The sequence below is a fragment of the Mobula hypostoma genome, chromosome 12, assembly GCF_963921235.1.
Source record: "Mobula hypostoma chromosome 12, sMobHyp1.1, whole genome shotgun sequence".
Lineage (NCBI taxonomy): Eukaryota > Metazoa > Chordata > Chondrichthyes > Myliobatiformes > Myliobatidae > Mobula > Mobula hypostoma.
The window spans coordinates 68,240,798-68,267,624 of NC_086108.1; the positions used below are offsets into that span (position 1 = coordinate 68,240,798).

At 41.6% G+C, this 26,827-nt stretch overlaps 1 long non-coding RNA gene across 1 annotated transcript in view; it reads left to right on the plus strand.

Moving 5' to 3' along the window:
• The window catches only part of LOC134355193 (uncharacterized), a 55,147-nt gene extending 46,387 nt beyond the window's left edge, over positions 1 to 8,760 (plus strand). The window contains exon 3 of the long non-coding RNA XR_010019975.1: positions 8,635 to 8,760. This is a non-coding gene — a long non-coding RNA (uncharacterized LOC134355193). The remainder of the gene's footprint in view (positions 1 to 8,634) is intronic.
• The last annotated feature ends 18,067 nt before the right edge of the window (positions 8,761 to 26,827 follow it).

The following is a 26,827-nucleotide window of genomic DNA, read 5'->3' on the forward strand; positions in this document are numbered from 1 at the left end:
TCAGCTTTTTGAACACTTTCTCCCTTATAATAGTAACTGCACTCACACACTTCAACATCTGGCACACTGCTAGTGTCTTCCACAGTGAAGGTTGATGCAAAATACTCACTTAGTTCATATGCCATCTCTTTGTCCCCTGTTATTATTTCTCCGGCCTCAGTTTCTAGCAGTCCTATATCCACACTCATCTCTCTTATTTTTTTTTACATACATACTCGAAAAATCTTTTGCTACCCACTTTGATATTGGTTGCTAGATTGCTTTCATATTTGATCCCTCTCCTTCCTCATGTTCCTGTTAGTTTCTCTTTGTAGGTTTTTAAAATCTTCCCAATCCTCTATCTTTCTGCTAATTTTTGTTTTGTTGTATGCCCTCTCTTTTGCTTTTACATTAGCTTTGACTTCCCTTGTCAGCCACAGTCGTACTATTTTGCCATTTGAGTGTTTGTTCATTTTTTGGAATACACCTGCACTTCCTCATTTCCCAGAGAAGCTCACCCCATTGCTGCTCTGCTGTCATCCCTTCCAGCATCTCCTTCCAATTTACTTTGGCCCACTCCCCTCTCATACCACTGTAATTTCCACAGATATACTGCTATGTCTGAATTTACTTTCTCCCTGTCAAAGTTAAAGTTAAATTCGATCATATCGTGATCACTGTCTCCTCAGGGTTCCTTTACCTTAAGCTCCCTAATTCCCTGTGATTCATTACATAACACCCAATCCGGTATAGCCGATCCTCTAGCAGGCTCAATGACAAACTGCTCTAAAAAGCCATCTCATAGGTATTCAACAAACTCATTCTCGAGATTTATTACCAACCTGATTTTCCCCAGTCGACCTGCAGTTGAACTCTCCCATGACTATCATAACATCGCTTTTTCTATTTTCTGTTGTAATCTGTGGTCCACATCCCAGCTACTGTTGGGAAACCAATATACAACTGCCATCAGGGTCCTTTTACTCTTGCAGTTTCTCAACTCAACCCACACAATTCAACATCTTCACACAATTCATCCACACGATCCTATGTCACATCTTTCTACTGATTTGATGCCATCTTTAACAGCAGAGCCACACCACCCTTCTGCCTACCTTCCTATCCCTCCAATACAATGTGCAACCTTCGACATTCAGCTCCAACTATAACCATCCTTTGGCCACGATTTAATAATGGCCACAACATCATACCTGACAACCTGTAATAGTGCAACAAGATCATCCACCTTATTTCTTATTCTCCGTGCATATAGCACTTTGAGTACTGTATTTGATAACCTTTTTTGATTCTGCATCTTTCATTCACTGGTACTCACCCTGCTAGTTGCAATTTTGTCCTATCATCTGCCTGCCCTTCCTGCCAGTCTGACTGCATGCTATCTTTGCTTTTTTACACCATCCATCTTATCCTGAGTCCCCTCACTCCTGTTCCCATCCTTGTGCCAAATTAGTTTAGACCCCCCCACAGATCTAACAAATCTGCCCAGAAGAATATTGATCCCCTTTGAGTTCAAGTGCAACCCATCACTTTTGCACATCCTTTTGTACAAGGATGTGAAAGAAATGAACATGTAGGTCAGAGTACTCAAAAAGACACTAATATTAACGCAGCAAATGAAAGCAAGACATCTGTGGAAACAAATAGCAGACCAAGAAAGATCATTAAACCACACAAAGATGGATTAACAGTAGGGGAATGAATAAGGGTCAGTATTTGCTTATTACAATTGGTTAATGTAAATATCTATGTTGGAAAGCATTATTGTTTCCTGCAGGTTTGAGGACATTATATTGTGTTGGTTTTCTTTAAAGGGAGAAGATGTGTTATATGTGAATATAATAAAGAATTCCAGTTCCCAGTGTGCAACATGGGTGGTTTTTCCCAGAGCCAGGACGTTGGGAGCAGGTCGCACATACTCATGTCAGGCCGAAGCCATTGCTGGATTGTCCCAAATAAAGATGTGTTCAGTTTTTACCCATGCTGCTAAGTTTGTCTTTTATCAAGAACAAACATAACACTGACGAGCACATCGAGGATAAAGTACCTATCAAGTAAATCGTTGTGCATCTATGGTTTATGTCATGGCTGTAGGAATCATATTGTTAAGGGAGTTTACTGTATTTAATTGTCATCAGTAAACTGTTTGAACTGGTTATTCTGTTCGCTAACTTTTACTACCAATTTTCACCAGTAAAAAGCCTGTCTCTCCATACTAATTATTTTGTTCCAAAAATATTCTCTGAAATGCAAGCTGGATAAATGTTCTACATGGCTGAGTATTAAGTGTTCTGCACTTTATAACATTTACATTAATGACCTGATACAAAACTCGGATCTGCATTTAGCAATGAACGGCAAAGTAATAGACAAGGATGCTAAAAGCAGACCAATGAAATCAGACACTTTGCAAATGCAATTTAACACTGAGGAGAAAATGATTTGTTTTAATTGTAGGATAAAGAAGAGTGTAAATTAGATTACACAATTTGATATACATGTTTGGAAAGTGGTTCAAAAGTAAATTTATTATCAAAGTACATATATGCCACCATATACAACCCTGAGATTTATTTTCTTGTGGGCATACTCAATAAATCCATAATATAATAGTAACCACAATAGAATCAATGAATGTCCGCACCAACTTGAGTATCTACCCAGTGTGAGAAGGACAATAGACTGCAAACACAATAAGGAATATTAATAAATAAATAAGCGATAAATCTTGAGAACATTTTCTTCAGCGGTTTGACTGGGGCACAACTGCTCAAGCGCATGGAAGTCAACCAGTGAGAACAGCAAGAAGAGTTTAAAAGTGAGAAAAGTTCAAACGGTGACGGTTATTTCTTCAGCGGTTTGAACAGGGCACGACTGTGCAAGCACGTAGAGGACGGACAGTGAGAACAGCGAGAAGAGTTTAAAAAGAAGACAGATTTATACAGCGGGCATCGGAATAGAGGGAGACAGAGTAGGAAGGCTTTGGCTCAACGGGGCTTAGACGATAAAGGGTCGAGGCAAGGTAAGTTATCTGTGTAGAATACAGACAGAAAGTATGTGTGTGGCTGGTTTTCTGTGCATGGTGTCAGATGAGGGAGGTCCAGGAAACTCCCAGCCTCCCAGACGGCCACACCTGCACCAGGTGCATCGAGCTACAGCTCCTGAGGGACCGCATAAGGGAAATGGAGATGCAGCTCGATGATCTTATTCTGGTCAGGGAGAGTGAGGAGGTGATGGAGAGGAGCTATAGGCAGGTAGCCACACCGGGGTCTGGGGAGACAGATAAGAGGGTAACAGTCAGGAGAGGGAAGGCCAATCGGCAGATGCTAGAGAGTACCCCTGTGGCTATCCCCCTTAACAATAAGTACTCTTGTTTGAGTACTGTTGGAGGAGACAGTCTACCTGGGGGAAGCAACAGTGGCTGCGCCTCTGGCACAGAGTCTGGCCCTCAGAAGGTTAGGGAAAGGAAAAGGATGGCAGTAGTGATAAGGGACTCTATATTTAGGGGGTCAGCCAGGCGGTTCTGTGGATGCAGGAAAGAAACGTGGATGGTAGTTTGCCTCTCAGGTGCCAGAGTCCGGGATGTTTCTGATCGCGGCTGTGATATCTCGAAGAGGGAAGAAGAACAGCCGGAGGTTGTGATACATATTGGTACCAATGACATGGGCAGGAAAAGGGAAGAGGTCCTGAAAGCAAACTACAGGGAGTTGGGAAGGAAGTTAAGAGGCAGGACCTCAAAGGTAGTAATCTCGGGATTACTGCCTGCGCTATGTGACAGTGAGTATAGGAATAGAATGAGGTGGAGGATAAATGCGTGGCTGAGGGTTTGGAGCAGGGGGCAGGGATTCAGATTTCTGGATCATTGGGACCTCTTATGGGGCAGGTGTGACCTGTACAAAAAGGATGGGTTGCACTTGAATCCCAGGGCGACCAATATCTTGGCGGGGAGGTTTGCTGAAGCTATTGGGGAGAGTTTAAACTAGAATTGTTGAGGGGTGGAAATTGAACTGAAGTGACAGAGGAAAGGGAGGTTGACTCACAAATAGAGAAAGCTTGGAGACAGTGCGAAAGGGAGGATAGGCAGGTGATAGAGAAGGAACATGCTCAGACCGATGTTTTGAGATGTGTCTATTTTAATGCGAGGAGTATTATGACAAAGCGGATGAGCTTAGAGTGTGGATCAGCACTTGGAGCTATGAGGTTGTGGCCATTACAGAGACTTGGATGGCTCGGGACAGGAATGGCTACTTCAAGTGCCAGGCTTTAGATGTTTCAGAAAGGACAGGGAGGGAGGCAAAAGAGGTGGGGACGTGGCACTTCTGATCAGAGATAGTGTCACGGCTCCAGAAAAGGAGGAAGTCATGGAGGGATTGTCTACTGAGTGTGGGTGGAAGTTAGAAACAGGAAGGGGTCAGTAACTCTACTGGGTGTTTTTTATAGACCACCCAATAGTAACAGGGACATTGAGGATCAGATAGGGAGACAAATTCTGCAAAGGTGTAATAATAATAGGGTTGTTGTGGTGGGAGATTTTAATTTCCCAAATATTGATTGGCATCTCCCTAGAGTGAGAGGTTTAGATGGAATGGAATTTGTTAGGTGTGTTCAGGAAGGTGTCTTGACACAATATATAGATAAGCCTACAAGAGGAGAGGCTGTACTTGATCTGGTATTGGGAAATGAACCTGATCAGGTATCAGGTCTCTCAGTGGGAGAGCATTTTGGAGATAGTGATCACAATTCTATCTCCTTTACCATAGCATTGGAGAGGGAACGGAACAGACAAGTTAGGGAAACGTTTAACTGGAGGAAGGGGAAATATCAGGCAGGAACTTGGAAGAATAAATTGGAAACAGATGTTCTCAGGGAAACATATGGAAGAAATGTGGCAAATTTTCAGAGGATATTTGTGTGGGGTTCTGCATAGGTACGTTCCAATGAGACAAGGAAAGGATGGTAGGGTACAGGAACCATGGTGTACAAAGGCTGTTGTAAACCTACTCAAGAAGAAGAGCTTACGAAAGGTAAAAAACTAGGTAACGACAGAGATGAGGAAGATTACAGATGTCCCCCGCTTTTCGAACGTTCGCTTTACGAAACCTCACTGTTATGAAAGACCTATATTAGTTCCCTGTTTTCACTAACAGAAGGTGGTTTCACTGTTACTAAAAAAGGCAGCGCGCGCCCTGAGCAGCCGCTCTCCCCGGGAACGGCATTCTCACCGGCATTGCTTAAACACGTGCCTGTGAGCAGCAGTTAGCAAGATGAGCTCTAAAGTATAGGAAAAGCCTAAAAGAACTCATAAGGGTGTTACACTTAGCGTAAAACTAAACATAATTGAGCATTTCGATCATAGTGAATCAAGTAAGGACAAAGTGAGTTTGGCTTGTGGAAGTTGACAGAGATGATGTTGAAGAGGTTTTGGCATCTCATGACCAAGAACTGATAGATGAAGAGCTGATGCAATTGGAAGAGGAAAGAATAACAATCAAAACCGAATTCAGTAGCAAACGGACCAAAGGTGAAATCGTCCAGGAACTGAACGTGAAGCAATTGCGTGAGATTTTCGCTGCAATGATAAAGTACGACTCTAATTTTGAAAGGTTACGTCAGTTTAGGGCATATTTGCAGGATGGTTTGAGTGCTTACAAACAACTGTATGATAGAAAAATGCGCAAGGCTAAGCAGTCAAGCAAGCCTTCCACATCAGCCACAGCAGACGACGAACCTCGAGCTTCGACATCGAGGCAAGCAGTCATAGGAGAAGATGACCTGCCCGCCCTGATGGAAACAGATGACACCCCGGTGTCCCACCACCCCAACCACCGGGCTGCGGACAGATACCGATTTGCGGAGAATACAGCGATAGCCGGGAGGCACCCAGCGCATCTTTAAGAAAAAAGCTGAAATAAACATGCTAATTAATTATGTGCCGGGCAGCACCTAATTAATTAGCTTGTTTATTTCAGCTTTTTTCTTAAAGATGTGCTGGATGCATCCCGGGCACCGCTGGACCGCTGCATGCTTCGCGGATCGGTATCGGGTCGCTGCCTAGAGGGTGGGGACCACTGCACCACCCCAACCTCCGACGACTCAGCCTAACACACCATCAGTGTGATCGATGTCTTCCCGATTCCTGTAAGTGATACTACACTGTACATAGATTATTTCTACTTTATATCGGCTGTGTATTTTTATGTGTTATTTGGTATGATTTGGCAGTTTTATAGCCTAAAGGTTACTGGAGAGAGTGTTTCTGCCGATGGCGTTTGCGTGAGATTTTCTGCCAAGAGCGCTTGCGCCGTGTTTTTGCTGACGGCGCTTGCATGAGATTTTCACTATGGAGAACAGTGCAGGCAATCATTGTAGAGAAGTATTTCTAATTTATATAGGCTGTGTATTTATCATATCATTCCTGCTTTTACTATATGTTAGTGTTATTTTAGGTTTTATGTGTTATTTGGCATGATTTGGTAGTTTATTTTTGGGTCTACGGACGCTCACAAATTTTTCCCATATAAATAAATGGTAATTGCTTCTTCGCTTTACGACATTCCAGCTTACGAACCGTTTCATAGGAACGCTCTACCTTAAGATGGTGGGGGAAAGTTGTATAAGGCTCGCAGTAAGAAGCTTAAGAATGAAATTAGGAGAGCCAGAAGGGGCCATGAGAAGGTCTTGGCGGACAGGATTAAGGAAAACCCCAAGGCATTCTACAAGTATGTGAAGAGCAAGAGGATAAGGCATGAGAGACTAGGACCAATCAAGTGTGAAAGTGGAAAAGTGTGTATGGAACCAGAGGAGATAGCAGAAGTAATTAATGAGTACTTTGCTTCATATTCACTACAGAAAAAGATCTTGGCTATTGTAGGGGTGACTTACAGTGGACTGAAAAGCTTGAGCATGTAGATATTAAGGAAGAGGATGTGCTGGAGCTTTTGGAAAGCATCAAGTTGGATAAGTCACCGGGACCAGATGGGATGTACCCCAGGCTACTGCGGGAAGCGAGGGAGGAGATTGCTGAGCCTCTGGCAATGATCTTTGCATCCTCAATGAGGACAGGAGAAGTTCCAGAGGACTGGAGGGTTGCGGATGTTGTTCCCTTATTCAAGAAAGGGAGTAAGGATAGCCCAGGAAACTATAGACCAATGAGTCTTACTTCAGTGGTTGGTAAGTTGATGGAGAAGATCCTGAGAGGCAGGATTTATGAACATTTGGAGAGGCATAATATGATTAGGAATAGTCAGCATGGCTTTGTCATAGGCAGGTTGTGCCTTACAAGCCTGACTGAATATTTTGAGGATGTGACTAAACACATTGTTGGAGGTAGAGCTGTAGATGTAGTGTTTATGGATTTCAGCAAGGCATTTGAAAAGGTACCCCATGCCAGGCTTATTGAAAAAGTAAGGAGGCTTGGGATCCAAGGAGACATTGCTTTGTGGATCCAGAACTGGCTTGCCTACAGAAGGCAAAGAGTGGTTGTAGACGGGTCATATTCTGCATGTAGGTCGGTCACCAGTGGTGTGCCTCAGAGATCTGTTCTGGGGCTCCTACTCTTTGTGATTTTTATAAATGACCTGGATGAGGAAGTGGAGGGATGGGTTAGTAAAATTGCTGATGACACAAAGGTTGGGGGTGTTGTGGATAGTGTGGAGGGCTGTCAGAGGTTACAGCGGGACATTGATAGGATGCAAAACTGGGCTGAGAAGTGGCAGATGTTCAACCCAGATAAGTGTGAGGTGGTTCATTTTGGTAGGTCAAATACGATGGCAGAATATAGTATTAACGGTAAGGCTCTTGGCAGTGTGGAGGATCAAAGGGATCTTGGGGTCCGAGTCCATAGTTCACTCAAAGCTGCTACGCAGGTTGACTCTGTGGTTAAGAAAGCAAACGGTGCATTGGCCTTCATCAACCATGGGATTGAGTTTAAGAGCCAAGAAGTAATGTTGCAGCTATATAGGACCCTGGTCAGACCCCACTTGGAGTACTGTGCTCAATTCTGGTCGCCTCACTACAGAAAGGATGAAGAAACCATAGAAAGGGTGCAGAGGAGATTTACAAGGATGTTGCCTTTATTGGGGAGCATGCCTTATGAGAATAGGTTGAGAGAATTCGGCCTTTTCTCCTTGGAGTGTCAGAGGATGAGAGATGACCTGATATTGGTGTACAAGATGATGAGAGGCATTGATCGTGTGGATAGTAAGAGGCTTTTTTCCCAGGGCTGAAATGGCTAACATGCGATGGCATAGTTTTAAGGTGGTTGAAAGTAGGTACAAAGGAGATGTCAGGGGTAATTTTTTTTTATTTTTTTTAATGCAGAAAGTGGTGAATGCGTGGAATGAGCTGCCGGCAGTTGTGGTGGAGGCGGAAATTATAGGGTATTTTAAGAGACTCCTGGATAGGTACACGGAGCTTAGAAAAATAGAGAGCTATGGGTAAGCCTGGGTAGTTCTAAGGTAAGGACATGTTCGGTACACATTTGTGTGCCGAAGGGCCTGTATTGTATTGTAGGTTTTCTATGTTTCTATGTTTCTAACATAAGATGAAGAGCCCTTGAAAATAATTCTGTAGGTTGTGTGAACATTTCAATGATGAGGCAGGTGAAATTGAGTAAAGTTATCTCCTTTGATTCAACAGCTTGATGGTTGAGGGGTAATAATTGTTCCTGAACCTGTCGGTGAAGATTCTGAGGCTTCTGTACCTTCTTCCTGATGGTAGCACCGTGGAGAGCATGATGGGGGGTACTGATGATGGATGCTGTTTTCTTGCAACAACGCTTCATGTAGATGTGCTCAAAGGTGGGGAGGGTTTTATCAATGATGGATTGGACTGTATCCTCTATATTTTGTAAAGTTTTCCGTTCAAGGGCATTGGTGTTTCCATACCAGACTGTGATGCAACCAATCAAATGACTCTCCACCACACATCTATACAAGTTTGTCGAAGTTTTAGATGTCATGCCAAATCTTCACAAACTCCTAAGTGGAGGTGCTCTCATGGTTTCTTTGTAATTGCACTTACATGCCAGGCCTAGAAAAGGCCCCCCCAAGTAATAACACCAAGACATTTACATTTGCTAATCCTCTCCACCGCTCATCTCCGATAAAGACTAGCTCATAAACCTCTGGTTTCCTGCTCCTGAAGTAAGTAATCAGCTCCTTGGTCTTGCTGACATTGAGGAAGTTGTTGTTATGTTGCCACTCATCATGGCTGATCATCCACAATCAGTACCCTGTTCCTGCCTTCTCCCCATATCCCTTGATTCCTCTGTCTTTAAGATCTCTATCTAACTCTTTCTTGAAAGAATCCAGAGAATTGGCCTCCACTGCCTTCTGAGGCAGAGCATTCCACAGATCCACAACCCTTTGTGTGAAAAGTTTTTCCTCAACTCTGTTCTAAATGGTCTACCCCTTATTCTTAAACTAAGGCCTCTGGTTCTGCACTCCCCCAACATCAGGAACATGTTTCCTGCCTTTAGCATGTCCAATCCCTTAATAATCTTATATGTTTCAATCAGATCTCCTCTCATCCTTCTAAATTCCAGTGTATACAAGCTCCAATCTTTCAACATATGACATTCCCGCCAGTCTATCGTGAGGTTAACCCCTACCATTTGCCGGTACCCACTTTCAGCTGGGTGGACTGGAGCAGTGTGTGGTTAAGTGCCTTGCACAAAGACACAACACGCTGCCTTGGCCGAGACTCGAACCCACGACCTTCAGATCGTGAGCCCAATGCCCTAACCACTTGGCAACACGCCACACTAGCGATGTACAGGACCCTAAATAATAGGGAATAGATTAACTCCAGTTTATTCTCAATTTAATATATTTATTAATCAATTCATTCTATCTCACACAAGCTTGAGAATTCTCTTTTGATTCTTAGAGCTATTATCCTTCATTAAGGAGTAATTTGTAATATCAAATTACTTGACAGCATGCCTTTGGGATGGGGGAGAAAACCAGAGCACCCAAAGGAAACCCACACACCATAGGAGAGAATGTGCAAACTCAGTGTAGATAGCACCCGGTGTTGGGACTGAACTTGAATCCCCAGAGCTGTGAGGCAGTTGCAATTCCTGTTGCACCATTGTGCTGCCACTTACAGTACTGTGCAAAAGTCTTAGGCACAGATTTGAATAGATCGGCAGAAAGCCGTTGATTAGACAATCAAGATTTGAATAGCTCAGACTCAGCAGAAAGCAGCTTATTGGGCAGCTGAGGTCAGGTGACCAAACATTTTGAAAAGCTCAAACAGATAAATAGAGGGATAGCTCAAGCAAAGTGGCCAATGCGTGAGTGGGCCAGTGAAGGAGTGGCACTTTGAGGCTTTGACGGGAAGGAGCGGAGGACAAGCTAGCTCGCAGTTAGTTTTTACAATGTCTCCTGAGACGGTGATGTGCCTCTCATGTGAGATGTGGCAGTCTTGGGGGAACTCCCCTCTCCCGCAGAGTCACATCTGCCAGAAGTGCATACGGCTGGGCAATCTGGAAGACCGTGTAAGGAATCTGGAGCAGCAGCTGGATGACCTTCGACTCATAAGGAGAATGAGGCAGTCATAGATGAGAGCTACAGGGAGTTAGTCACACCTAGGCTGTTGGAAGTAAGTCGTTGGGTGACAGTCAGAGGGGGGGGAAGCAAAGGTGAGCAGACAGGTAGTGCAGAGCACCCCTGTAGCCATTCCCCTGAATAATAAGTTTACCGTCCTGGATACTGTTGGCGGGGACGACCGACCAGGTGTGAGCCACGGTGGCAGGGCCTCCGGCACTGAGTCTGACCCTTGGTGCAGAAGGGTGGGACGGAGAAGAGGAGAGCTGTCGTCATGGGAGACTCTATAGTCAGGGGAGCAGACAGCAGATCTTCTGGACATGAGAAGGACACCCGCATGGTTTGTTGCCTCCCGGGTGCCAGGGTCCGGGATGTCTCTGACCGGGTGCACGACATCCTGGTATGAGAGGGAAAGCAACCAGAAGTTGTGATACATGTTGGGACCAATGACATAGGCAGCAAGAGGGATGAGGTCCTGAAGTGTGAGTTTCGGGAACTAGGCAGAAGGCTGAAGAACAGGACCTCAAAGGTGGCGTTCTCAGGATTGCTGCCAGTGCTACGTGACAGTGATGGTAAGAATTGGAGGAGATGGCAGTTGAATGCGTGGCTGAGGAGTTGGTGCAGGGAGCAGGGTTTTAGATTTTTAGATCATTCGGATCTCTTCTGGGGAAGGTTGGACCTGTACAGATTGGATGGGTTACACCTGAACTCGAGGGGGAGCAATATCCTTGCAGGTAGGTTTGCTAGCATGGTTCAGGAAGGTTTAAACTAATTTGCGAGGGGGATAGGACCCAGAGCGATAGAGTAGTGAAAGAAGTGCATGGAGTAAAGCCAGATCTAACATATTGAGAGGCTTTGAGGAAAGAGAAGCAGAATAAATGGTGTAAAGACAGTAAGGTAGAAGGGCTGAAATGTGTGTACCTCAATGCAAGAAGCATCAGGAACAAAGGTGATGAACTGAGAGCTTGGATACATACATGGAATTACGATGTAGTGGCCATTACAGAGACTTGGCTGGCACCAGGGCAGGAATGGATTCTCAATATTCCTGGATTTCAGTGCTTTAAAAGGGATAGAGAGGGTGGAAAAAGGGGAGGAGGGTGGCATTACTGGTCAGGGATACTATTACAGCTACAGAAAGGGTGGGTAATGTAGCAGGATCCTCTTTTGACTCAATATGGGTGGAAGTCAGGAACAGGAAGGGAGCAGTTACTCTATTGGGGGTATTCTATAGGCCCCCTGGTAGCAGCAGAGATACAGAGGAGCAGATTGGGAGGCAGATTTTGGAAAGGTGCAAAAATAACAGGGTTGTTATCATGGGTGACTTTAACTTCCCTAATATTGATTGGCACCTGATTAGTTCCAAGGGTTTAGATGGGGCAGAGTTTGTTAAGTGTGTCCAGGACAGATTCCTGTCACAGTATGTGGACAGGCCGACCAGGGGGAATGCCAGACTAGATCTAGTACTAGGTAATGAACCGGGTCAGGTCACAGATCTCTCAGTGGGTGAGCACCTGGGGGACAGTGACCACCGCTCCCTGGCCTTTAACATTATCATGGAAAAGGATAGAATCAGAGAGGACAGAAAAATTTTTAATTGGGGAAAGGCAAATTATAAGGCTATAAGGCTAGAACTTGCGGGTGTGAATTGGGATGATGTTTTTGCAGGGAAATGTACTATGGACATGTGGTCGATGTTTAGAGATCTCTTGCGGGATGTTAGGGATAAATTTGTCTTGGTGAGGAAGATAAAGAATGGTCGGGTGAAGGAACCATGGGTGACAAGTGAGGTGGAAAATCTAGTCAGGTGGAAGAAGGCAGTAGACATGAGGTTTAGGAAGCAAGGTTCTGATGGGTCTATTGAGGAATATAGGGAAGCAAGAAAGGAGCTTAAGAAGGGGCTGAGAAGAGCAAGAAGGGAGCATGAGAAGGCCTTGGCGAGTAGGATAAAGGAAAACCCCAAGGCATTCTTCAATTATGTGAAGAAAAAAAAGATGACAGGAGTGAAGGTAGGACCGATTAGAGATAAAGGTGGGAAGATGTGCTTGGAGGCTGTGGAAGTGAGCGAGGTCCTCAATGAATACTTCTCTTCGGTATTCACCAATGAGAGGGAACTTGATGATGGTGAGGACAATATGAGTGAGGTTGATGTTCTGGAACATGTTGATATTACGGGAGAGGAGGTGTTGGAGTTGTTAAAATACATTAGGACAGTTAAGTCCCCGGGGCTTGACGGAATATTCCCCAGGCTGCTCCACGAGGCGAGAGAAGAGATTGGTGAGCCTTTGGCTAGGATCTTTATGTCCTCGTTGTCCACGGGAATGGTACCGGAGGATTGGAGGGAGGCGAATGTTGTCCCCTTGTTCAAAAAAGGTAGTAGGGATAGTCCGGGTAATTATAGACCAGTGAGCCTTACGTCTGTAGTGGGAAAGCTGTTGGAAAAGATTCTTAGAGATAGGATCTATAGGCATTTAGAGAATCAGGGTCTTATCAGGGACAGTCAGCATGGCTTTGTGAAGGGCAGATCGTGTCTAACAAGCCTAAAAGAGTTCTTTGAGGAGGTGACCAGGCATATAGATGAGGGTAGTGCAGTGGATGTGATCTATACGGATTTTAGTAAGGCATTTGACAAGGTTCCACATGGTAGGCTTATTCAGAAAGTCAGAAGGCATGGGATCCAGGGAAGTTTGGCCAGGTGGATTCAGAATTGGCTTGCCTGCAGAAGGCAGAGGGTGGTGGTGGAGGGAGTACATTCAGATTGGAGGATTGTGATTAGTGGTGTCCCTCAAGGATCTGTTCCGGGACCTCTACTTTTCGTGATTTTTATTAACGACCTGGATGTCGGGGTAGAAGGGTGGGTTGGCAAGTTTGCAGACAACACAAAGGTTGATGGTGTTGTAGATAGTGTAGAGGATTGTCAAAGATTGCAGAGAGACATTGACATTGAGAAGTGGCAGATGGAGTTCAACCCAGAGAAATGTGAGGTGGTACACTTTGGAAGGACAAACTCCATGGCAGAGTACAAAGTAAATGGCAGGATACTTGGTAGTGTGGAGGAGCAGAGGGATCTGGGGGTACATGTCCACAGATCCCTGAAAGTTGCCTCACAGGTGGATAGGGTAGTTAAGAAAGCTTATGGGGTGTTAGCTTTCATAAGTCGAGGGATAGAGTTTAAGAGTCGCGATGTAATGATGCAGCTCTATAAAACTCTGGTTAGGTCACACTTGGAGTACTGTGTCCAGCTCTGGTCACCTCACTATAGGAAGGATGTGGAAGCATGTGAAAGGGTACAGTGGAGATTTACCAGGATGCTGCCTGGTTTAGAAAGTATGCATTATGATCAGAGATTAAGGGAGCTAGGGCTTTACTCTTCGGAGAGAAGGAGGATGAGAGGAGACATGATAGAGGTGTACAACATAATAAGAGGAATAGATAGAGTGGATAGCGAGCGCCTCTTCCCCAGGGCACCATTGCTCAATACAAGAGGACATGGCTTTAAGGTAAGGGGTGGGAAGTTCAAGGGGGATATTAGAGGAAGGTTTTTTACTCAGAGAGTGGTCGGTGCGTGGAATGCACTGCCTGAGTCAGTGGTGGAGGCAGATACACTAGTGAAGTTTAAGAGACTACTAGACAGGTATATGGCGGAATTTAAGGTGGGGGCTTATATGGGAGGCAGGATTTGAGGGTCGGCACAACATTGTGGGTCGAAGGGCCTGTACTGTGCTGTACTATTCTATGTTCTATATATATAGTTTGGGTGCCCAAGACATTTGCACAGTACTGTATGAACCAATGTAGCACAGAGAGTTCGTAAATTTGGTGAGAGCAAAGAATGTTGGGATTGGCAAGGGCAAAGTACCATGGAATGGGTGTGGGACAGGAGGCAAAGAAGTGCCAGTGGTGGAGGGTGGCATGGGTGGAGTCGCACTCAGCCCTGAGACACCTTGCAAGGTAATTTGATTCCAAACAATTGGTTTATTGATCATTACAGAATGTTTCTCTGGTGCTTCCTGCACCCCCTCCTCTTCCCTCCCCCTTTCCCAACTATGATTCCCCTCTCCCTGCCCCCTTCCCACTCTTTGTCCACAATACAGACACATATCAGAATCTGGCTTATCATCAGTCGCATATGTCATGGGATTTGTTTTTTTGCAGCAGCAGTACAGGGCAATACATAATATATATACCCAAAACTTCTGCATAGTACTATACATACATACCACTGGTAGTGACAGAAAATTATCAGTAAAATGTGACAAATAGTAAGGTTTTGTATCAGAAAGTACCAATTGTTTTATAAAAACAATATTGGCAATGAGCAGTTAGAATAAGGTGTAGTAAGCATCTACTAAATGGTCAATAATCAATAAATCTATTGGTAGCAAGGCATTTATCTTCCAACTCAACAGCAATGTTGCAAAGGTATCTTTTCTTCTAACGCCTGAGAATAAACTTCATAAATAAAAACAATTGTTTTTTAAGTTGATTTTTAAATACACCAAAAAATAATGTAGATCAAATACCATTGTTCTAAGATCAAACATTTGATAGTCCATAGTGTCAAACATTAACAACTGGATCTGACAGAACTGTCAAAACCTGCTGAATTCTTCTTCACCATTGCATCACTATTGATATTGGAAACAGATTTAAGGGTAGGTCCAGCTGTTTTATTTATGGTTATCTGAATGTAGATTTTAGTAAATAGAATTTTAAATTCTTGTTGATTGAAAAGACTGTAATGACTAGTAGCTACTGCAAAATATTTACCCACTTCATAACCCCAACTATAGCAATTAAAACTTTATGCACAAATATGTCTAAGTGATTATAATTTTACTCCATTGAATCTTGCAATTTCATTTTAAGATGTCTATTAAGATGTGTTTTTTAAATAACACTACAATATTGAAAATAATTGATCATATTTTAAACTTCATTGAAAACATTTATGTGGGCTTTTAAGTTCAGATCAAATCATGTAATAATGGAAATGGTCACATTAACAATTGGATTTTAAGTGAGTGCTTGCCAACATATTTTTTCTTAAATTTGTGGAATTGGCAAGTATAAAATTACAGGGGCAGGTTACTTCTGTAGTCAAGTGTTTTGTAGTGACTACGAGAAAGATTCAGAATGCATTATTGTTTCCCAGCAACACTCACTCACTCACTCGCTTGCTTACTTGCATCAAGAAGCAAAGGTCTGGATGTGACCTGATTTCCCAAATACTACTTTCACTTACTGGTTAAGGAAAGAGCGGCAGAAATATCCCAGGAAATTACCTGGCTAAACAGCTTTGGAAAAGTAGCACTGGCTTTCCACGATAATTTCCTAACATTGTGGAGACTGGTTGTGTAGGAAGTAAGTTATGGGGAGTGTTACGTGAAAATATCAGGAAAGGATCTAGGCGTACAATTTATGATTTGTCAGAAACATTATTAAGAGGATATTAATTAGATGATTGTAATGGGATAGCATATTATGCCTCAATAGTTGAAACCACCAGAGTGATGTTGGAAAGTTAAAGCAGGTATCAACCTCGGGATGGATAAACAAGAGACTGCAGATTCTGGAATCTAGAGGCAAAAATGAACTATTGGAAGAGCTCCAAGTCCAGTGGGTCAAGCAGCATGTGAAGAGGGTAAAGGAATCGTTTATGTTTCAGGCCGACACCCTGTATTAGGGCTGAGAGTCAAGAAAGAAGGCAGCTGGTATAAATTTGAGGTGGTAGACTTGATATCACTGGGTCGTAGACTACTCAGATGGAATATGAGGCTTTGTTCATGTAGTTTGCATTGGGCCTCACCCTAGCAGGAGAGAAGTCCACAAGGGACATGTTAGGGTAGGATTGGGAAGGGGAGTTGAAAAGGCTTGCAACTGGGAGTTCAGGGTTGACCATTTTAGACAGAGTGCAAATGCTCTCCCAAGTGGTGATATGCTATTGGTCTCACTAACATATTCTAATATGGTTAATAGAATTTCAGGCAGGTGACTTGATTAAAACATTATATGCTGTTGGACATTGTTGCATCTGTCCTGTGGCATCAGTGCATTATCATATTGGTGCAAATTTGCCTGGAGCAATTTCAGCCTGTGGTCTTCATCTCTTATCTGAACATGCCCATTTAAGCACAAAAGTTTGGAAACTCCAGTCTAGAATAATGACAAATTCCATGAGTGAATCAAATTATCGGCAAGTGAGTGATTCAATGACTCTAACATTCCAAGTTAGTGTATGCAGAAATAACTCATAAAACGGGACACGAGGAACAGGCCCTTCAGCCCACTGTGTCTATGTTGACCATGATACCAATCCAAATTAATCTCTTCTGCCTGCTCAAGGTTGATATCCTTTCAGTCCCTGTTCATGTGCCTGTGTCAACATTTCTTTAACAGCTCTATCATATCTACTTGAACAACTTCTGGGAGTTATTTCCGGGCACCTGTCACACTCTGTGTAAAATAAACTTGGTTGTCCTTAAGATACTTCCCCTCTTATCTCAAAGCTATTGACATTTCCACCCGGAGGAAAAGACTCTATCTATCCTATCTATGTCACTCATCTTTTTATACACTTCTAACAGATCACTCTTTATCCTCCAAAGCACCACAGAACAATCTGTAGTTCAATGCTCCTAATGATCCTACCATTTAATGTATACTTTCCTTTTGTACTTTACTTTTCCAAGAGCAATATCTCATAATTGTCCAGGTTAAATACCAGCTGTAATTTCTCTACCTACATTTCCAACCATTCTATAACATATTATATGGAATTCTTTGGCAACCTTCCTCACTGTCCACAACTCCACCAGCTTTTATTTTGTCTGCAAACTTATTAATCATCCCATCTACCTTTTCATCCAAATCCTTTATATATGCACAAGCTAATTTTTAATCCACAGATCACAAGTACCTCAATCTTCTGGATCAACCTATATGAGGAACCTTGTTGAAAACTTCACTAAAGTCCATGTATACATAATTTATCTATTTTCCCTGATCAGTAATGCATTCCCCCCCCCCCCCCCGCCAACCTCTAACATCCCTCTCTACACATTTGAAACATCTGAATCCTGGAAAAATTAGCTATCAACCGTACTCTTCTGTCAACCAATAGCTGGTAATAGCTACAACATTGTACTTTTGTGTACTAATCCTGGCCTTAAGGATTATACACATCCTTAACACATCTATTACACATAATACACATAATTTGTTTTATTTTATGTGTATTCTATTTTACACATAACACATATTCCATTGAAATACATACACCTCAAACTATCAGCCCCATCATGTTCATCAGTTCTTATCATCTTGGTCCAACCAGTCCTTACTTGAGCTAACCTCTTCCTTTTAAGATTCAACTTGAAATGGTATAATGTTATTTCCAGCACACAAATGTAAAAGAGAACAAAATAGTTGTTACTCCAAATCCAATGTACCAATGTAAAGAAGGGTTTGAGTGGTGTGAGTTCTCCTAAATTCGATAACTATCTCCTTTGCCCTGTTGACATTAAGGAAAAAATTAGTTGCCTGGCGCCAAGCCTTGAGCTGTTCCACCTGGTCTCTGTAGGCTGTCTCATCGTTGTTGGTAATGAGCTCCACCAATGTTGTGCCATCAGCGAACTTGACATTGTGATTACTCAGGTGTCTGACTATGCAGTCATATGTGAACAGAGCATACAGCAATGGTCTCAGTACACAAACCCTTGGGAGGTCTCGTATTGGAGCACACCCCACCGATGGGAGGGAGGAGCCGTTGTGCATCCTTATCTGAAGTCTTTTGGTTAGAAAGTCCAACACACATTTGCACAGTGGTGCATTTAGATCGAGGAGAAAGAATTGGTTCGCCAAGATCTGTAGGACAGCAGTGTTGAATGCCAAACTGAAATCCAGAAACATCTTCTGCTCAAACTATAATATCTATAATTCTATAATAAATTAAGTTAGTTCTTGCTGGGGGATATCTGATTTTAAATTAAAAGAGTAAATTGTGCTTGCAAATGATGATGCATTTTTAGTATTCTTTTTGAGAATAAATATATAAATTGAAAGAGAGAGTCAATTCTATTCAGCTCTTTCCTAAATTAACCGTTTGAAGGTGCAATACAAAGTCCTGAAACAATCAAAGTCTAGAAGGAAGATGACATGGCTACTGAAGAAACTCACCCTGTCAACTGGAAACCAGAGATCATCAAGAGGAAGAGATCTTAAGAAATTCATTTCTTGCAGTTTTGTTTTCCATCTGGCTGGAAATGTTTCAAATTTAGTTTATCTTGGTTATACATTGCATCCTATAATAAATTGTACAAATCTGGAAAAAAAAGGAAGTTCTGAATACTGACAACTCATTAGAGTGGGAAATTAACTGAAAGTTCACCATTCATACACTGCATTATTACACAATCAAATATTTCAGTGATTCCAAAATACTAAACAGTGATTCTATTTTAAAAACTAATTCAATATTTATACCTATTCTATTAATATAATACAGATTATAAAACTGGAAGAAAACTAGTCTCATTCTGTTTTAGGTGTCAAAGTAGTCTATCCATAACATCAAATTGCCACCAAGCATGAATTCATTTTTATTTTAAAAAAACACATAAGAAATAAGTGTCATTTTGATACTCTTAAAGATCTTCCTTTATGCAAGTTAACAAGATAATCTAACTTCAGTGGTTTAATACAACCCTTGTTAAGAGAGCATTAACTTATGCATTAAGTACCTCGTGTACCTATCAAAGTGCCGCTGAGTGAATGTCTATGGTCTGCTGCTGTTGTAGCCCATCCGCTTCAAGGTTCAGCATGTTGTCATAGTCATAGTCATACTTTATCGATCCCGGGGGAAACTGGTTTTCGTTACAGTTGTACCATAAATAATAAATAGTAATAAAACCATAAATAGTTAAATAGTAATATGTAAATTATGCCAGTAAATTATGAAATAAGTCCAGGACCAGCCTATTGGCTCAGGGTGTCTGACCCTCCAAGGGGTCAGACTTCTTCTGCACACCACTGCTGTAGCACACGATTATTTGAGTTACTGTTGTCTTCCTGTCAGCTTGAACAAGTCCAGTCATTCTCCTCTAACTGCTTCATTAAACAAGGCATTTTCACCTACAGAACTGCCTCTCGCTGGATGTTATTTTTCTTTGTTTTTTTTTTGTACCATTCTCCGTAAACTCCAGATACTGTTGTGTGTAGTTTCTGAGATAGTCAAACCACTCCATCTGGCACCAAAAATCATTCCATGGCCAAAGTCACTTAGATCACATTTCTTCACCATTTAGATGTTTGGTTTGAAGAATAACAGAATCTCTTGCCTATGCCTGCATGCTTTTATGTATTGAGTTGCTGCCACATGATTGGCTGATTATATATTTGCATTAATGAGTAGATGTACAGGTGTGACTAATAGTGGCCACGAAGTGTATTTCATCTGTTTTCCCTCTCGTAAACAAATATGTTTACTGCCTTAGATAAAATGGCATGAATAAATATGGGTAATTACTTTTTCCCAAATGTACCTGTCTTATTTGCAGTTCAGCCGTAAGTTTTGAAGTCATCCTGTGTTAAGATTAGACCTGTGCCACAGGAAAGTACTGTGCACAATTCAGGTCACAAGAATACAGAAGCAACTGACAGCACTAGAGAATGCCTGGAGAAGTCTTAAGAGGTTCAGAATGAGAATCAGCATCAGGTGTAATATCACCAGCATATGTTGTGAAATTTGTTGTCTTTGGAACAGCAGTACAATGCAATACAAAATAATAGAAAAAATGTAAATTACACTAAATATATGTCTATAAAATAGTTAAATTAAATAAGTAGTGCAAAAATAGAAATAAAAAGATAGTGAGGTGGTGTTCATAGATTCAATGTCAATTCAGAAATCAGATGGCAAAGGAGAAGCTGTGCCTGAATCATTGAGTGTGTGCCTTCAGGCTCCTGTACCTCCTTCAGGATGGTAGAAATGAGAACAAGACACGACCTGGGTGATGGGGGTTGCTAATGAAGGATACCACCTTTTTGAGGGGTCGCTCCTTGGAGATGTCCTGGATACTATTGCCATGATGGAACTAAAGCTTACAACTCTCTGCAGCTTATTGTGATCCCGTGCAGAAGCCCCCTCCCATCCCCCCCCCCCATAACCAGATGGTGATGCAGCCAGTTAGAATGTTCTCCACAATACATTTGTAGAAATTTGCAATTGTCTTTAGTGACATACCAAATCTCCTCAAACTCCAAATGAAGTATAGCTGCTGTCATGCCTTCTTTGTAGCTGCATAGATCCTTTGACATCTAGGAACATGAAATTGCACACTCTTTCCAGTTCTGATCCCTCTATGAGGACTGGTGTATGTTCCCTTGTCTTCCCCTTTCTGAAGTCCATAATCAGTTCTTTTGTTTTACTGAGGTTGAATGCAAGGTTGTTGCTGCGGCACCACTCACCTAGCTGATATACCTCGCTCCTGCTGAATTCTGCCAACAACATCATCGGCAAATTTATAGATGGCATTTGACCTGCGCCTAGCCACACAGTCAGGGATGTAGAGAGAGCAGAGTAGTGGGTTAAGCACACATCCCTGAGATGCCAGTGCCAATGTTAAATGTCAGTGAGGTGCAAATGTTATTTTCAATCCACACAGATTGTGGCTTTCCGGTTAGGAAGTCAAGGATGCAGTTGCAGAGGGAGGTAAGAAGCCAGGGTTGAAAATTTAAGTTATCAGGAGAGAGTGACTAAGTTGGGAGTGCTTCCTTTGGAATGAAAAGATTTAGAATGGACAACACACACAAAATGCTGGAGGAACTCAGGAGGCCAGGCCAGGACCTGTTGAAGGGTCTCTGCTCAAAATGTTGACTATGCTCCTTTCCATAGATGCTACCTGGCCTGCGGAGTTCCTCCAGCATTTTGAGGGTGTTGCTTGGATTTCCAGCATCTGAAGATTTTCTCTTGTTTGAGATATGGAACGGTGATCTTATTGAGGCTTGGACAGAATGAAGGACAACTTATTCATTGTGCAGATGGGTAACTTAGCGGAAACTTTAATGGTATTGGATGATGTTACTTGCAAATTTCTCAGAGCTAAAATTGTCCTAATTGCTGCTGCAAAAGGAGGAGGATTGGGCATGGGGCTAGCAACCCCATCCTGTAATAAACCCAGAACTACAGAATCGCCAACAGAAGCTCCAAAGACCTGATCCCTGGGCAGGAAAGGATACACCAAGAAAACATGCAATGCCTGGGGGCAACTTGAAAGACTGCCCAGATCACAAAATTTGGTGAACTGCTATTGGCGGCCTATGCCCAAGTAGGGCTGATGGGCTTAAGTAAGTAAAAATGTATGTAACATGAATATTAGACTACAAAAGATGCATACTTTCCATTTTCACAATAAATTTTATAAATGTAGATGTTTACAGCAAATGAAATGTTACATTGTAAAATATCTCAAGGCAGATTGCTATGGGATTACTGGACAAAACTCAAGATTAATCCAAAGAAGCAGATGAAATAGTGACCATAGTGGTAGGTTTTATTGAGCACTATGTTTTGAAAAGAGGTGGAAAACAAAAGAGGTTTACAAAAGGAATTTCAGACTTTAGGTCCAGAAGAATGAAGACACAGTTGACAATTCACAGATATTAGGAGAACAGGATATATATATATACCCAGAGTGGAGGGAGTTAAAGGTAAAAAGCAAAGGTCAAGGTTATGGATCTGAGGAGCTACTTATTTAATAAAGGACTGAAACACTTGATATGAATTTTTAAATTGTTTTGTTGATGGAACAGATCCAATAAAGGTCAAAGCATTGGAGTGAATAGGGTTTAGTGCCCCATTAAAATTGGAGCAGCAGGGATTTAATTCAGCAGAAATTTAATAGAGAATGGATAATGATATCCAGCTTGGAGAACATTGGAACAGTTGGCTTTAGAGGTAACAAATAATGAATGTATTTTGGTACCAGTTGGGGCAAAGAATAACATGGCACAATCTTTAGAAGGTGGTCTCTGATGCAGAAAATATAGGCTCAATTAACTGTATCAAAATAATTAACATGTATGTTTAAACAGACTGTTTTTATTACTGTTTATATCTACTGTTTTGGCACAGTAGAGCTGATGTCATCATTGTACATATGAAGTTACCCAGGAGCCAACATGTACACCTTTGTAGATAAGAAATAGGAGAGGGTCAAGGATAATTACTTGAGAGATTCTAAAGTAACAATGTATGGGAGGCAAATCCATGACATAAGATTCCTTTGCTATGACTTAGTATAAGAATAGAAACAGGTCAAGTAACAATGAAAAATGCCAAGAACAGTCTTTGTGAGCCAGTACATAACAATTGGTCCAAACACTGGTCTTTCTGCCCAAATCTTTGCATCTTTGAATTAATAACAGGGAAATAAACTAAGGCATCTAGAAATTGGATTATTAAAATAAAACTTAGAAGTAGTAATTGATTTTAGCATCCTTAATGTTCTTTCAGAGCTTTCCCGGCACTTTACAGTCTATTAAGCTGTGAAAATACTTGCAGAATATAATACATGTTGAAAGTTATTTTGAAATAATTGATTCTTTATATTGCTTTCAGAAATTTAGTACCTCCATAACTTTTGGGTAGGGGGAAGGCATAAATCTCAATTACTTATTTGAGAAAGTCAGAATTTCTGATGGAAGTGATACACACTGGGTTTCACCTTTGGGATAAGATCTGTCAGTCTCAGAACATGCTAATGAAACATTTGCCTTCCTAACAGAAATCATCTGTGATTTCCAGAATTAGGATCACATGACATCAATTCTAAACTCAACCCCTTTCTCCTTGCCAGTTGTCCTTGAAAATATGATTCATTCAAATCTCCATTCATTTAAATGAAAACCACTTTCCTCAACTGAGAATACTTGTGCAAGATTTTGAAATTTAGGATTCATAGTAAATTTAAGATCAAGGGTGTTGGCAGTGGTTGGGTAGTGAAATCATCACTACATTTTTGAGACCTCTATAAAATATTGCATAACATTTTAAAATACTGTTTCTCGTAAGATAATTAAGGAGTTTGGATGAGGGTTGCATTATAGTCTTCCCAAGTAGAATTTCAAGACACATAGTATAAATGCTTGAGAAAGTAAAGGAATAGCAGAAAAATGGAAGCAATTCTAGACTTATCAGACAGCACGAGAAGCTATCCTGGTACTACCCACTCAGTATCAACTTATTCACCATAAGGAACTTTTTAAAGACTGGATGAAATTGAAAATTTCAAGACTAAGAATGATAGATTTTTGCTGGTGATATTAAAAAGATATAGTTCAAAGGCATGTAAATGGAGGATATAAATGCCAAGAAAATTAGTTTTTTTGCAGCAGCATACAAGTTATCATTTTATGGTCATAAATGCATTAAGAAGAGTGGGGAAGTAAACAAAGCTTAAGTTGGAAGGGATGATAAGCAAGTAAAGGGTTTGCAATTTCTTGCTAATACTTAAATAATGTAGATTTTAAAATGAGAGTATTGATCTTATAGAAAATAATTTGGGGAATTAAAGATGTAAAGTAATGAGATGGGACACAAATTAAACAGATATTGGCCTTCGCTGTAGAGGACAGAAGTAACATCCTAGGTAAAACTACAAACTGGGAATTATAAGCAGGAAAAATACCGAAGAAATGGCGCTGAGTCAACTGTTGGAACTGCGTGCTGACAAGACTCCTGATACTGATGGACTTCACCTTGGAACCTTAAAAGAAGAGGTTGGTGAGATAGGTGATTTATTGGATTTAATTTTCCAAAATCCACTAGATCTGAGGAAGACTGAAAATGACAAAACCAACTCCTTTGTTTCAAAAGGGTGATAGAAATCAGTTAGCATAGCATAAGTAATAGGTTAAAATGTTAAAAGCTATCACTAAAGACATTACAATAGGGCAATCAGAAAAATTCAGGGTCTTCAGTCAAAGTCAACATTCTTTAATGGAAAGATAATCGTGTTTGATCAACATATTAGAGTTCTGTGAATAAAAACGGACCTGATGGATGACCTTTAGATTTCCAGAATATGTTTGATAAGGTGTTGTTGCAAAGTTAATTGCAGAAAATAAAAGTTCATGAGTCAGTGGGGCTTTTTTTGGTTGACCCACTGATTAACAAGATGTAAGGAATGATGTAGGAATCTCTACTATCTATAATTATAAAGACAAAATATTCTACAGATGCTGGAAATCCAGAGCAACACATACAAAATGTTGGAGGAATTCAACAGGTTAGGCAGCATCTGTAGAAATGAATATTTTGGGCTGAGACACTTCATCAGGACTGGAAAGGAAGGGGGCAAGATACCAAACTTACAAGGTGGTGGGAGGGGAAGTAGAATATGATAGGTGAAGCCAGGTGGGCTGGGAGGAGGAATGAAGTTAGAAGTTGGGAGGTGAGAGAAGGAATCTGATAGAAGAGGAGAGTGGCCCATGGGAGAAATAAAAAGAAGAGGAGGACCATGGGGGGAGATGATAATCAGGAGAGGAGAAGTAGTAATTGGGGGGGGGTCACAGTAGCAAATTGAAGAAGAGGGAAGAGGAGGGGGGGAATTAAGAAATCGATAATCATGTCATCAGGTAGCTAGATGGAATAAACAATGTTGCTCCTCCAACCTGAGTACCCTCATCATGGTAGAAGAGGATACCATAGCATGACATGTTGGAATTAAAATCGTTGACCACCAGGAAATCCAGCTTTTTGTGGATGGAGCAAAGGTCCATTCGACATCAAGTCTCACCGACATACAGGAGGCCAAGAGCACCAGATACGGTGGATGACCCAACAGATTAACAGGTGAAGTGTTACCTCACTGGGAAGGATAGTTTGAGGTCCTTAATGGAGGTGAGGAAGGAGGTAAAAGGATAGGTGTAGCACAACTTCCACTTGCAGGGATAAGTGCTGGGGCCAGATTAGTGGGAAAGTGGGCAAGGGAATCACAGAGGGAGTGATCCCTTCAGAAAGTGGAGTGTATGATGAGGTAAAGATGTGTTTGATGGTAGGTTCCCATTGAAGATGGGAAAAATTGCAAAGAATAAGGTGTTGGATGTGGAGGCTCATGGGTGCTAGTTGAAGACAAGAGGAATTCTACCTCTGTTAAAGCAGCATTTACATTCGAAGTTCAAAGCATATTTATGTCACCACTTCCAGCCCCGAAATTCATTTTCTTGTGGGCATACTCAATAATTCAAAATAGATTAATAACCATAATGGATAAACTTGGGCATTGAACTAGTATACAAAAGATGACAAAATGTGCAAATACAGAAAGAAATATTAATAATAAATAAATAAGCAATAAATATTGAGAATGTAGAAACCATGCATCTCTTCACTATTTGCTTTGTATTCTATGATGTGGAGTTTATTATGTTGATTATGGTAACTAGTAACATGAGTGGTGGTGTGATGAAAGCAAAGGAAACAAGTTACATGTTCTTACTAATTTTATGGCAGTTTGTAGCTTGGGACAGGTGGAGATCGAAAACCTTTGTTGACAGAAATGTAGCAGAAAAACTAATCCAAAATCAAACCAAAACAATTGCCACTTGCCTACAACCGTATGGACTGTTATACTTGTGTATAACTCAATTAAATCAGCTCCAATCTAATGCATACCGATTTGGTGGTAGGAACTTCAATCTGCTTAATTGCGAGGACTGCAAGTGGTCAAGTGGTTAAGGCGTTCGACTAGCGATCTGAAGGTCGTGAGTTCAAGCCCCAGCCAAGGCAGCGTGTTGTGTCCTTGAGCAAGGCACTTAATCACACAGTGCTCTGTGACAACACTGGTGCCAAGCTATATGGGTCCTAATGCCCTTCCCTTGGACAACATGGGTGTCATGGAGAGGGGAGACTTGCAGCATGGGCAACTGCCAGTCTTTCATACAACCTTGCCCAGGCTTGCGCCCCTGGAGAGTGAAGACTTTCCAGGCACAGATCCATGGTCTTGCAAGACTAACGGATGCCTTAAAATTAAACGGAGTACAGAAAGAGTTTGGACAGTCCCATATACAGCCTATAAAAAGTATTCAACACCCTTGGAAGTTTTATTGTTTTACAACATTGAATCACAGTGGATTTAATTTGGCTTTTTTGACACTGATCAACTGGAAAGACTCATTCAGGTCAAAGTGAAAACAACTTACAACAAATTGGTCTAAATTTATAACAGTTATTAAACACAATATAATTGATTGCATAATTACGCACCCTCTTCAAGCCA